Here is an 11,189-nt window from a genome sequence, read left to right as displayed (position 1 = left end):
AATCAAGATCTGTGATACAGGTTAACGAGAGTCTTTAAAAACATTACCTTTTTCTCATGAATGACATATGGAGTCTGAAAGGGAAATGTTGTGTGGGAGTATTGAAGACATTATTGTAACTACTGTGTGTCCAGTGTGTTTTTGGGAAAAACACAGAAAAGCTAAGTCGGAAGGGGATTTAAGATAAAATGACAATAATGACAGAAGATGTCAGATGTCCATGTTTTATTTTACAGCATAAATACATTCACTGTTTTTTAGTGTTTTAAAATTTCATTCACCTTCACAGAAGGACACAAATGATCACATGATCAATTAAAAAGACAAATGACAAGATGACGAAGTTTTTCATGAGAATATAAACCTTCACAGAAGGAACAATGGCAGCTGTATAAAGCACAGGAAAGATTTAAAACAAATGTTTACAAACCCTAAAAATAGGATAAATGTGAATATGATCTATTTTAGACCAAAGAGAAAAAACATCAAATATGAATAATAGAGTATTAATGATTATCATCTCAGATGAAATCAAATTTGAGCCCATTTTGAGCCATTTTATATAAACAGTACAGAATTAATATTGGAGCAAGATTCTTGCCATTAAATTCAAGAAGCTCACTCTTTTTCAGCTTTTAGAACAAAGCTTTAGTATCTGAGTATCTATCAGATAATAAATTGCCTTTAAAATAATAAAGACAATATAATAAGACAATAAAGTGTTTATTTCACATCACATGCAGATGTATCTTGCAGTAAGTGTCTAATATAGACATCAGTAAATGTTCCCATCTGGAACTTGACATGAAGTCTTCATAGAAGATTGAATCATCAGAGCACTTAACAGTACAAATATCTTCCAACTGGAACTCATGAAACACTTGTTCTCAAAAAGAGAAACTAAAAGCATAATAGTCCATGAAGTCTAGTGTAGAGTCGTTAAGGCTCTACCAAGGTCTCCAGATGACGCTCTTGTTGATATTCATCTCTTTGTTGAAGGTGTTCTGGTCTGGCAGGACACTTTCCCTCCAGTTCTGCTCACATGAAGTATGCAGCTTCTGGAAGTGCTTCATCAGTCTTCTCTGGCTCTCTGTCTTCATCTCATCTTTGGACACATCTGGAGAAGCCTTGACTGACAGCATGTGAACTTCAGGAAGTTGAGCGTCATCTCCAGGATATCTGCTTTCTCCAGCTTGGAATCAGGCTGCTGTTTGAGGAACTCTGGAGCCAGAAGACACTTGAGCTGCTCGATGCTGCTGTTGATACGATCTCTGTGCATCTTCTCCTCCCTTGGCCTTGCTTTCTCAGCTGCAAATGAAGACAGAAAAGCATTAGGAAAGTGTTCTTCAAATAAGCCAATGATTTAGAAGAGCAGTGAAAGCTGCTGCAGTAATGCTGCTGTAAGTAGGATGTGAATGTACCTTGTTGTTGAGAGGGAGCTGCTCCTTTGAGATGATTGTAGGTGTCATGTCTGGATCTCTGTGCTGTAGATCTCTCTGTTCAGAGTGAGTCTGATTTGCACTGGCTGCAGCTCCTCTATTTATACTCCCAAATCTCCATATGAATGTGTGAGGCTTGAGCTTGTTGGAGTTTCTCACAGTTTGGAGCCAATAGAAGAGCTCAAACAGACAATGAGAGATGTGGACCACCACATGCTCAATGATCCTCCATCAGGGGCTCAAAGGAGCAGGTGGAGGGTGAATCTGGGAAAGTGCTGACCTGTAGAGAGCTCATGCTCACATCAATGTCACTGAAGCAGCACACGCTCATCATTACTAGAAACACATGGAGTCAGTGAACACGTGTACATCATTATGAACTGAAGCATCTCATGACATCAAAGTCATGGCATTCTTACACATTACCCTCTGAATCACTCTGTGCTTTAAACAAAGCAGTGTTTTAGTTTGCATTCCAAAGTTTAATATTAAACCAAAATATAAAAACCAACAATATTTTATTTTATGTAAAACTGTTTAAAATAACCATTTAGGTCACATCAAATCATACTTTATTCATAGAGTGCATTTAAAAACAACAGAAGGTAAACCAAATTATGGTACAATTTAAGAACAAAGTTTAAACTTAAAAACAGGAGGAAAAGGAATGGTTTCACTTTATTCTGACGGTCCCTTTAACACATTTTGTTGTCTATAAGTATTAGTAGAGCATTAGTAGACTGGTAGGATTAGGGTAAGAATAAGTTGACGTGTACTTGCAAAGTTACTTGTAGTCAGTAGTTTGTCTGTTTGGAGACTATCACAATAAAGTTAGCAGATGTTAAACAGACAGTCTTCTAATATTCTAATGAGAGTTAGTTTAAATGTAGGTGCAACATTACTTATTGTCAACAGAATGTTCAAAAGGGACTATCAAAACAAAGTTTTACCAAAAGAATTATGGAATCATAAAATAAAATACTGAATAACAAAGTCTTCTTATAGAAGTTCAGATATTTTAGTGTTATAATTTCTGATAATAAGCATTATAACTGCTGCTGTAAAAAATCTTTCTCTCTCTCTCTCTCTCTCTCTCTCTCTCACACACACACACACACATACACATACACACACACGATGGAGTCGAGATGAAGCAGATGTGTGTGTGTGTGTGTGTTTGTGCTGGTCAGTGTGAGTAGATCTCGTGTGAGGTTCCCACACTGACTCTCTGTGTTCACATCAATGGAGCACAAAAGCTTCCAGAGTCCTGAATGGAGCATTAGTGACGCTGAAGACTTCAACCTGACGTCATCAACCATCTGGAGGGAAACGTCCTGATGCACAGAGACATGTCCTGACTTGATGCAGGAGTCAATAAGTTATCACCTTCTGATCAGAATTATTATTATGCAATGACATGCAAAAATATGCATTTTAAATGTACTACTGAATATGTAAAACATCACTTTTTAATTGCTTTTTCAGCAGCAAATAGATTTTAGTTACATTTTAGTTAAATTTATAATTTGTGAGACATGTTTGTTAGATGACAAAAATATCTTAAGCGCCTGATGCAAAAGCTTAGTCATTTAGTTCATGATGCATTAAGGAACATGAACCATGATAGTACTGTAATTCTGTTCACGCTGCTGCTGATGACATCATCAGTGACATCATCAAACCAGCTTGTCAAGCTCGTGCATGTAAATATCCATAAGTGTGTGTTTGTCAAATCTTGAGCTTGTGTTGGGGTTTAGGATGCTAATGACACTAGAACTGTGACTCTGTTCTGCAGAGTTTCCCACACACACAACAATAGAAGTGTGTCTATTCACGTGATAATGAGCACTTAATGCAGGACAGATTCCCTACAAGCTTTCTCACACCTCTGATGCTGAAGATTTGTTGACTTTGTACATGAAAATGAAGATTTTTTAAAATAAAACATTTAATTCTGTGCTTTTCATTTTGGAGTTAGAATATCAGTGTTTGAAATTAAAGGGATGGTAAACTGTTTTTTTTTCTTTTTTTTTTTTTTTCTAGGCTTGGTTGTGTTTATGGAGTGCAGTCTAACGTGTTAATTCTTCATTAAAAAAAACAAAAAAAAAAAAACATTATTTTTCACAGAATTTACCTTTATTCTTCACCACTCTGTCCCTTCTCTTATGAACGCTCTGATGGTTTCATAGTTCAGAAATAGCAATGGGCTCAGATTGGTTAGCTGGCCCCGTGTGTTGTGATTCTCTTAAACCGTCCAGTGCAGTCCAGAAAACATCACCCCCCTCACCTCAGTGCATGTGATCCGGTTGTATTGTAAACAATGGTGTCGTCAATATTGCTTATCAGTCTTTTTAAGAAACCTTATCTTTTATAAAAATTCTCACTATAATGCCTTTAACTTTTTATATGTTTTGTAAATTGTATGTTTTTTGGATTTATCCTTCTTGCTCGAAATAATATTTGTATATTTTGGTTATCACAAATGCTCAGTTCTATGCATTATATGCATTATTATTGGCAGTTACACTGCAATATATTTTTTAATAATTGTGTTTGTAAGTGAACGATACTTTATTCTTCTTTTTGGTAAAAATGGTTGAAGAATTTTAAACCAAAACTCCTTTAATGGGAGTAAATGTTGTTCAGTTGTGATTATTGTGGTTCAACAATAATCTAAAATCATTCAGACAATGGGTCCAAAAGATTAAAAAGTTTTAAAGGAATTTTTTTTATTATTTTTTTAACTGCAATTTCCATCCAGTGTCTTATTTGTTGTGTATTATGAAGGTTTCCCGCACCATAACTGGTCAAATTTCTATATAAAATATGTACGCGTTTGTTCTGATTAGCATCTTTAAAGGAGGAGAAAGAATTCAATAATAGAAATGTTCTCACAATAAAATATTTTTATAGAGTCTATGTGTATATTTTGTCTTTATGTTCTCAGAGAATAGAAATGTTTTTGATCATTTTTGCTGTTGCATTAACACTATCCTCAGTTTGATATTAGACAAAATATTGTAGGTCTAGTCACAACATACATTATCGGTCGTTTGTTTTCCTTCGTTCTCTTTGTAGCTAATAATCAGATATCTTTGTAGCTACTGAATGAGTCTATCCAGCATATTTCTGGATGGGCCTTTGTGGGAAAAACATGGGAAAACAAAGTACAGTAGGATGGAGATTTAACATAAGAAGATAATAATCACAGTCAGACGTTCAGTTGATTGTTTTATTTTGCAGCAGAAATACATTCACTGAACTGCTTTAGTCTTTTAAAACTTCAGTCACCTTCACAGAAGGACACAAATGATCACATGATCTATTAAAAATATAAATGACAAGATGGCAAAGTTTATCATGAGAATATAAACCTTCACAGAAGGAACAATGACAGCTGTATACAGTACAGGAAAAGATTCGGAGAACGTTGAGAACCAACAAATGTTTACAAACCCTAAAAACTGGGTAAATGTGAATATGATCTATTTTGGACCATAGAGAAAAACATGAAATATGAATAATACTGTATGAATGATTATCATCTCAGATGAAATCAAATATAAGCCCAGAACTAATAATGGAGCAAGATTCTTGCCATCATATTAGTATCAAGAATTTCACTCTTTTTCAGCTTTTACAATAAAGCATTAGTATCTGAGTAGTTATCAGATAATAAATGGCCTTTAAAATAATAAAGACAGTGTTTCTTTCACATCACATGCAGATGTATCTTGCAGTAAGTGTCTAATATAGACATCAGTAAATGTTCCAATCTGGAACTCTTGACATGAACTCTTCATATAAGATTAAATCATCAGAGCACTTAACAGTACAAAAATCTTCCAAACTGGAACTCATGAAACACTTTTCCTCAAAAAGAGAAACTAAAAGCATAAAAGTCCACTGAGTCTAGTGCAAACGTCCAGTCTGATTCTTTAAGGCTCTATCAAGGTCTCCAGATGACGCTCTTGTTGATATTCATCTCTTTGTTGAAGGTGTTCTGGTCTGGCAGGACACTTTCCCTCCAGTTCTGCTCACATGAAGCCTGCAGCTTCTGGAAGTACTTCATCAGTCTTCTCTGGCTCTCTGTCTTCATCTCATCTTTGGACACACCTGGAGAAGCCTTGACTGACAGCATGTGAACAGCAGGAAGTTGAGCGTCATCTCCAGGATATCTGCTTTCTCCAGCTTGGAATCAGGCTGCTGTTTGAGGAACTCTGGAGCCAGAAGACACTTGAGCTGCTCGATGCTGCTGTTGATATGATCTCTGTGCATCTTCTCCACCCTTGGCCTTGCTTTCTCAGCTGCAATTGAAGACAGAAAAGCATTAGGAAAGTGTTCTTCAAATAAGCCAATGATTTAGAAGAGCAGTGAAAGCTGCTGCAGTAATGCTGCTGTAAGTAGGATGTGAATGTACCTTGTTGTTGTTTGAGAGGGAGCTGCTCCTTTGAGATGATTGTAGGGTGTCATGTCTGGATCTCTGTGCTGTAGATCTCTCTGTTCAGAGTGAGTCTGATTTGCACTGGCTGCAGCTCCTCTATTTATACTCCCAAATCTCCATATGAATGTGTGAGGCTTGAGCTTGTTGGAGTTTCTCACAGTTTGGGAGCCAATAGAAGAGCTCAAACAGACAATGAGGGATGTGGACCGCCACATGCTCAATGATCCTCCATCAGGGGCTCAAAGGAGCAGGTGGAGGGTGAATCTGGGAAAGTGCTGACCTGTAGAGAGCTCATGTTCTCATCAGTGTCACTTTATCAATGTCATAACCAAACTACATTTCATCCCAATGGAAATAAACAACACATCAGTGATCATTTAAAAAATGTGCAAAGCAATGACATTTTGTAAAATTATTTAAATGCATATATGCTTTTAGGTGTGTATTTACATGATTCTTTTACAGTTTGATTGCTCATGAATAAAACCAGCACATGCAGCTGCAGATTAAAATCAGTTGAAATGCTGTAATGAAACAGTATTTTAGGTCAATGTAACATGATATTCTGAAGCAACTTATCTATGAGATCTGTGATTGTACCTGTTCTCAGGCTTGTTACAGACACACACACACACAGACACACACACACACACACACACACACACACAGCTGGTTCATGTCATAATGTGGACCCCGATCACACACCCCAGTGCTCCTGGAGCTGGTGGAGCCACAGAGACACACGGCTTCCCACACTTCTGTATTCATCACATTAAATCACTCACACAATAGAAGTGTGTCGGTTCTCACAGAATGAACATAGGTCTTAAACACTGACATCTTTGCTGTTTGTCAGAAAGAAGCTTTTCTGATGATAAGCTATAATAATTGTTTTTCTTAAGTTAAAAATACACTTCTGTTTAAAAAAAAAATCTATATTTAAAAAAAATCATAACTGCACAGACATGTTTCACATGACTTCAATGAAATGCTTCAAGGAAAAGATTTGTAAAGCAACATTTTGATGTTTTAATAGTAGGCCTATTTGTCCATCTAATTATCATGTGAACTGTCTCATCTGAATCAGGAGGCAAGTATGTACAGATTAAGCACCATTTACAAAACAAATCTAAACAAATTTGTTGGTGGAGTTTGCTGTGAGGGGACAACGGGATGGAATTTTTGTACTGGAGGAAGCGATATTATGGATTACAGACTCATATTTTGTCCACAAGTGACAGTTTATAGTTAAATGGATTTGTTTTAAACGCACAACTTTTGACTTCGCTAGACGTTAACTGATGGACTGGAGACGTGTGGATTATTGTGATGTTTTAGTCATTTGGACTTTCATTCTGTTGGCTCCCATTCACTTCAAAAGATCCACTGGTGAACAAGTGATGTAATGCTACATTTCTCCAAATCTGAAGAAGAGAACTAATCTACATCTTGAATGGCTTGAGGGTGAATACATTTTCAGCAAATGTTCAGGTGAATTATAGCTCTAAACCTAAATTAGATTTTTGTCATTTTTACTTTGCAAATTATTTGTTTAAAATTCAGAATACAGACTATAAAGATAGAAATCGAACCTGTGCTGAAATGTATAATTCTTTACATTTCTCATTGTTGTAGGAAAGATTTTCAGAGCACATGTATTGTGTCCCGTAGATATTTCCAATAGCTTTAATTGCAGAATTCTGGAGTTGAGCATCTTGTGGGAACCTGAAATGTCTTGCATCCCCACATTCATAAAGATGAATATAAGTTTCCTTACTGGCAGATGGCAGTGACGAGGACATCCCACCAATACACTCATCAACACACTATTGTTCAAAATTCAGAGGCCTCTGATTGGCTGAGAGGAGAGAGATGTGAGTATAAATGGAAGCTGAAGATGAAAGTGAGGAACATTTCACACTGAAAACCCTTCAGTCAAAACTGAGCTTGAACTTCAACACTCTGACCAACAGGAATCAGTATCAGTCATGGCGACCTACATGGACGTGTCTATCCAGAGCAGCATCAAGACTCAACATGTGCAACATGCAAGGTAAGAAGAACTTCAGAAACAGATAGATGCATAAAGAGCTTTAAACAAAAGCATCAGTATTTTATTCGGTTTTTAATATTTTAAATGCACATCAACTGACGTGACTGTATTGTTGTTTTCAGATGTGTTCTTATGTGTTTGGAGAGAAAGTGTGGCAACAGTTTGGAGAAGCTCAAGTGTGCTCTTAGAGAGTATCTTCAGAACAGCATGCACACCTCAGATCTTCTGGAGAGGGTCATTTCTTTCATCAACCTCAAAAGAGTTTTACTTTCCCATGATGGCTACTCCAAATATTCCCGTGACATCCTGCGTATTTTTCCTGATCACACAGAGGATGTAGCAGCGTTATGCTCTGAAGATTAAACATCACATAAATGACTGTTATGAGAAAGACTGAACATAAAGAAGAGTTGAAAATCTCTCACTATAATGTCTTTAACTTTGTATTTATAACTGTGTGCCTTAATGATTTTAACATATACATTTATTTCTTGCTCGAAAGAATGTTTTTATATTTGTGTTTTCACAAATGCTCTGTTTTATGCATTATATGCATTATTATTGGCAGTTACACTGCAATCTAATTTTTAATAATAGTGTTTGCAAGTGAGTGATACTTTATGCTGCTTTTTGTTTAAAAATGCATGAAGAGATTTCAACCAAAACTGCTTTAACTGGAGTAAATATTGTTCTATTGTGATGCAACAATGATCTTAAGCCGGATACTGGATAATGGCTTCAAAAGATAGAAAATAAATGTACTTTTTTTACTGCAAATTTCCATTCAGTGTCTTATTTGATGTGCATTATGAAGGTTTCCTACTCCATAACCGGTCAGATTACCACATTTAGCTTGAGTGTATTTGTGTGTATGTATAAAAATATTACAATGCTTAACAATATCCAAAGGAAAACTTGCACCTTGCTAATGAGGTTGTGAGGATATTAGACATTTAGTTACAAAGTTACATTCTCGGTCGTTTGTTTTTCTTTGTTTTCTCTGTAGCTATAATCAGATACTGACTGGCTTGACTAATAATAATAATAATAATGCACTGAGGACAAACTGTTTACCTGTCTCTGTCTCCCTCTTCTGGTGCTGTTTGCAATGTACATTCCACTAATGGACTAATTAATTAATCAAGATTCTGTATCTGTGATACAGGTTAACGAGAGTCTTTAAAAACATTACGTTTTCTCATGAATGACATATGGAGTCTGAAAGGGAAATGTTGTGTGGGAGTGTTGAAGACATTATTGTAACTACTGTGTGTCCAGTGTGTTTTTGGGAAAAACACAGAAAAGCTAAGTCGGAAGGGGATTTAAGATAAAATGACAATAATCACAGAAGATGTCAGATGTCCATGTTTTATTTTACAGCATAAATACATTCACTGTTTTAGTGTTTTAAAATTTCATTCACCTTCACAGAAGGACACAAAGGATCACATGATCAATTAAAAAGACAAATCACAAGATGACGAAGTTTTTCATGAGAATATAAACCTTCACAGAAGGAACAATGGCAGCTGTATAAAGCACAGGAAAGATTTACAACAAATGTTTACAAACCCTAAAAATAGGATAAATGTGAATATGATCTATTTTAGACCAAAGAGAAAACATCAAATATGAATAATAGAGTATGAATGATTATCATCTCAGATGAAATCAAATTTGAGCCCATTTTGAGCCATTTTATATAAACAGTACAGAATTAATATTGGAGCAAGATTCTTGCCATTAAATTCAAGAAGCTCACTCTTTTTTCAGCTTTTAGAACAAAGCTTTAGTATCTGAGTATCTATCAGATAATAAATTGCCTTTAAAATAATAAAGACAATATAAAGTGTTTCTTTCACATCACATGCAGATGTATCTTGCAGTAAGTGTCTAATATAGACATCAGTAAATGTTCCCATCTGGAACTCTTGACATGAAGTCTTCATAGAAGATTGAATCATCAGAGCACTTAACAGTACAAATATCTTCCAACTGGAACTCATGAAACACTTTTTCTTAAAAAGAGAAACTAAAAGCATAATAGTCCATGAAGTCTAGTGTAGAGTCGTTAAGGCTCTACCAAGGTCTCCAGATGACGCTCTTGTTGATATTCATCTCTTTGCTGAAGGTGTTCTGGTCTGGCAGGACACTTTCCCTCCAGTTCTGCTCACCTGAAGTCTGCAGCTTCTGGAAGTGCTTCATCAGTCTTCTCTGGCTCCCTGTCTTCATCTCATCTTTGGACACACCTGGAGAAGCCTTGACTGACAGCATGTGAACTTCAGGAAGTTGAGCGTCATCTCCAGGATATCTGCTTTCTCCAGCTTGGAATCAGGCTGCTGTTTGAGGAACTCTGGAGCCAGAAGACACTTGAGCTGCTCGATGCTGCTGGTGATACAATCTCTGCGCATCTTCTCCACCCTTGGCCTTGCTTTCTCAGCTGCAAATGAAGACAGAAAAGCATGAGGAAAGTGTTCTTCTAATAAGCCAATGATTTAGAAGAGCAGTGAAAGCTGCTGCAGTAATGCTGCTGTAAGTAGGATGTGAATGTACCTTGTTGTTGAGAGGGAGCTGCTCCTTTGAGATGATTGTAGGTGTCATATCTGGATCTCTGTGCTGTAGATCTCTCTGTTCAGAGTGAGTCTGATTTGCACTGGCTGCAGCTCCTCTATTTATACTCCCAAATCTCCATATGAATGTGTGAGGCTTGAGCTTGTTGGAGTTTCTCACAGTTTAGAGCCAATAGAAGAGCTCAAACAGACAATGAGAGATGTGGACCACCACATGCTCAATGATCCTCCATCAGGGGCTCAAAGGAGCAGGTGGAGGCTGAATCTGGGAAAGTGCTGACCTGTAGAGAGCTCATGCTCACATCAATGTCACTGAAGCAGCACACGCTCATCATTACTAGAAACACATGGAGTCAGTGAACACGTGTACATCATTATGAACTGAAGCATCTCATGACATCAAAGTCATGGCATTCTTACACATTACCCTCTGAATCACTCTGTGCTTTAAACAAAGCAGTGTTTTAGTTTGCATTCCAAAGTTTAATATTAAACCAAAATATAAAAACCAACAATATTTTATTTTATGTAAAACTGTATAAAATAACCATTTAGGTCACATCAAATCATATTTCATTCATAGAGTGCATTTAAAAACAACAGAAGGTAAACCAAATTAGGGTACAATTTAAGAACAAAGTTTAAACTTAAAAACAGGAGGAAAAGGAATGGTTTCACTTTAT

The 11,189-nt window shown here is 36.4% G+C and overlaps 1 pseudogene; it reads right to left on the bottom strand.

Annotated features, from left to right (window-relative positions):
* Positions 1 to 502: 502 nt before the first annotated feature.
* Positions 503 to 10,568, bottom strand: LOC122138801 (annotated as a pseudogene).
* Between the last annotated feature and the right edge of the window lie 621 nt (positions 10,569 to 11,189).

This window comes from Cyprinus carpio, chromosome B11 (genome assembly GCF_018340385.1).
Source record: "Cyprinus carpio isolate SPL01 chromosome B11, ASM1834038v1, whole genome shotgun sequence".
Lineage (NCBI taxonomy): Eukaryota > Metazoa > Chordata > Actinopteri > Cypriniformes > Cyprinidae > Cyprinus > Cyprinus carpio.
This window is presented reverse-complemented; position numbering and strand designations above follow the sequence as displayed.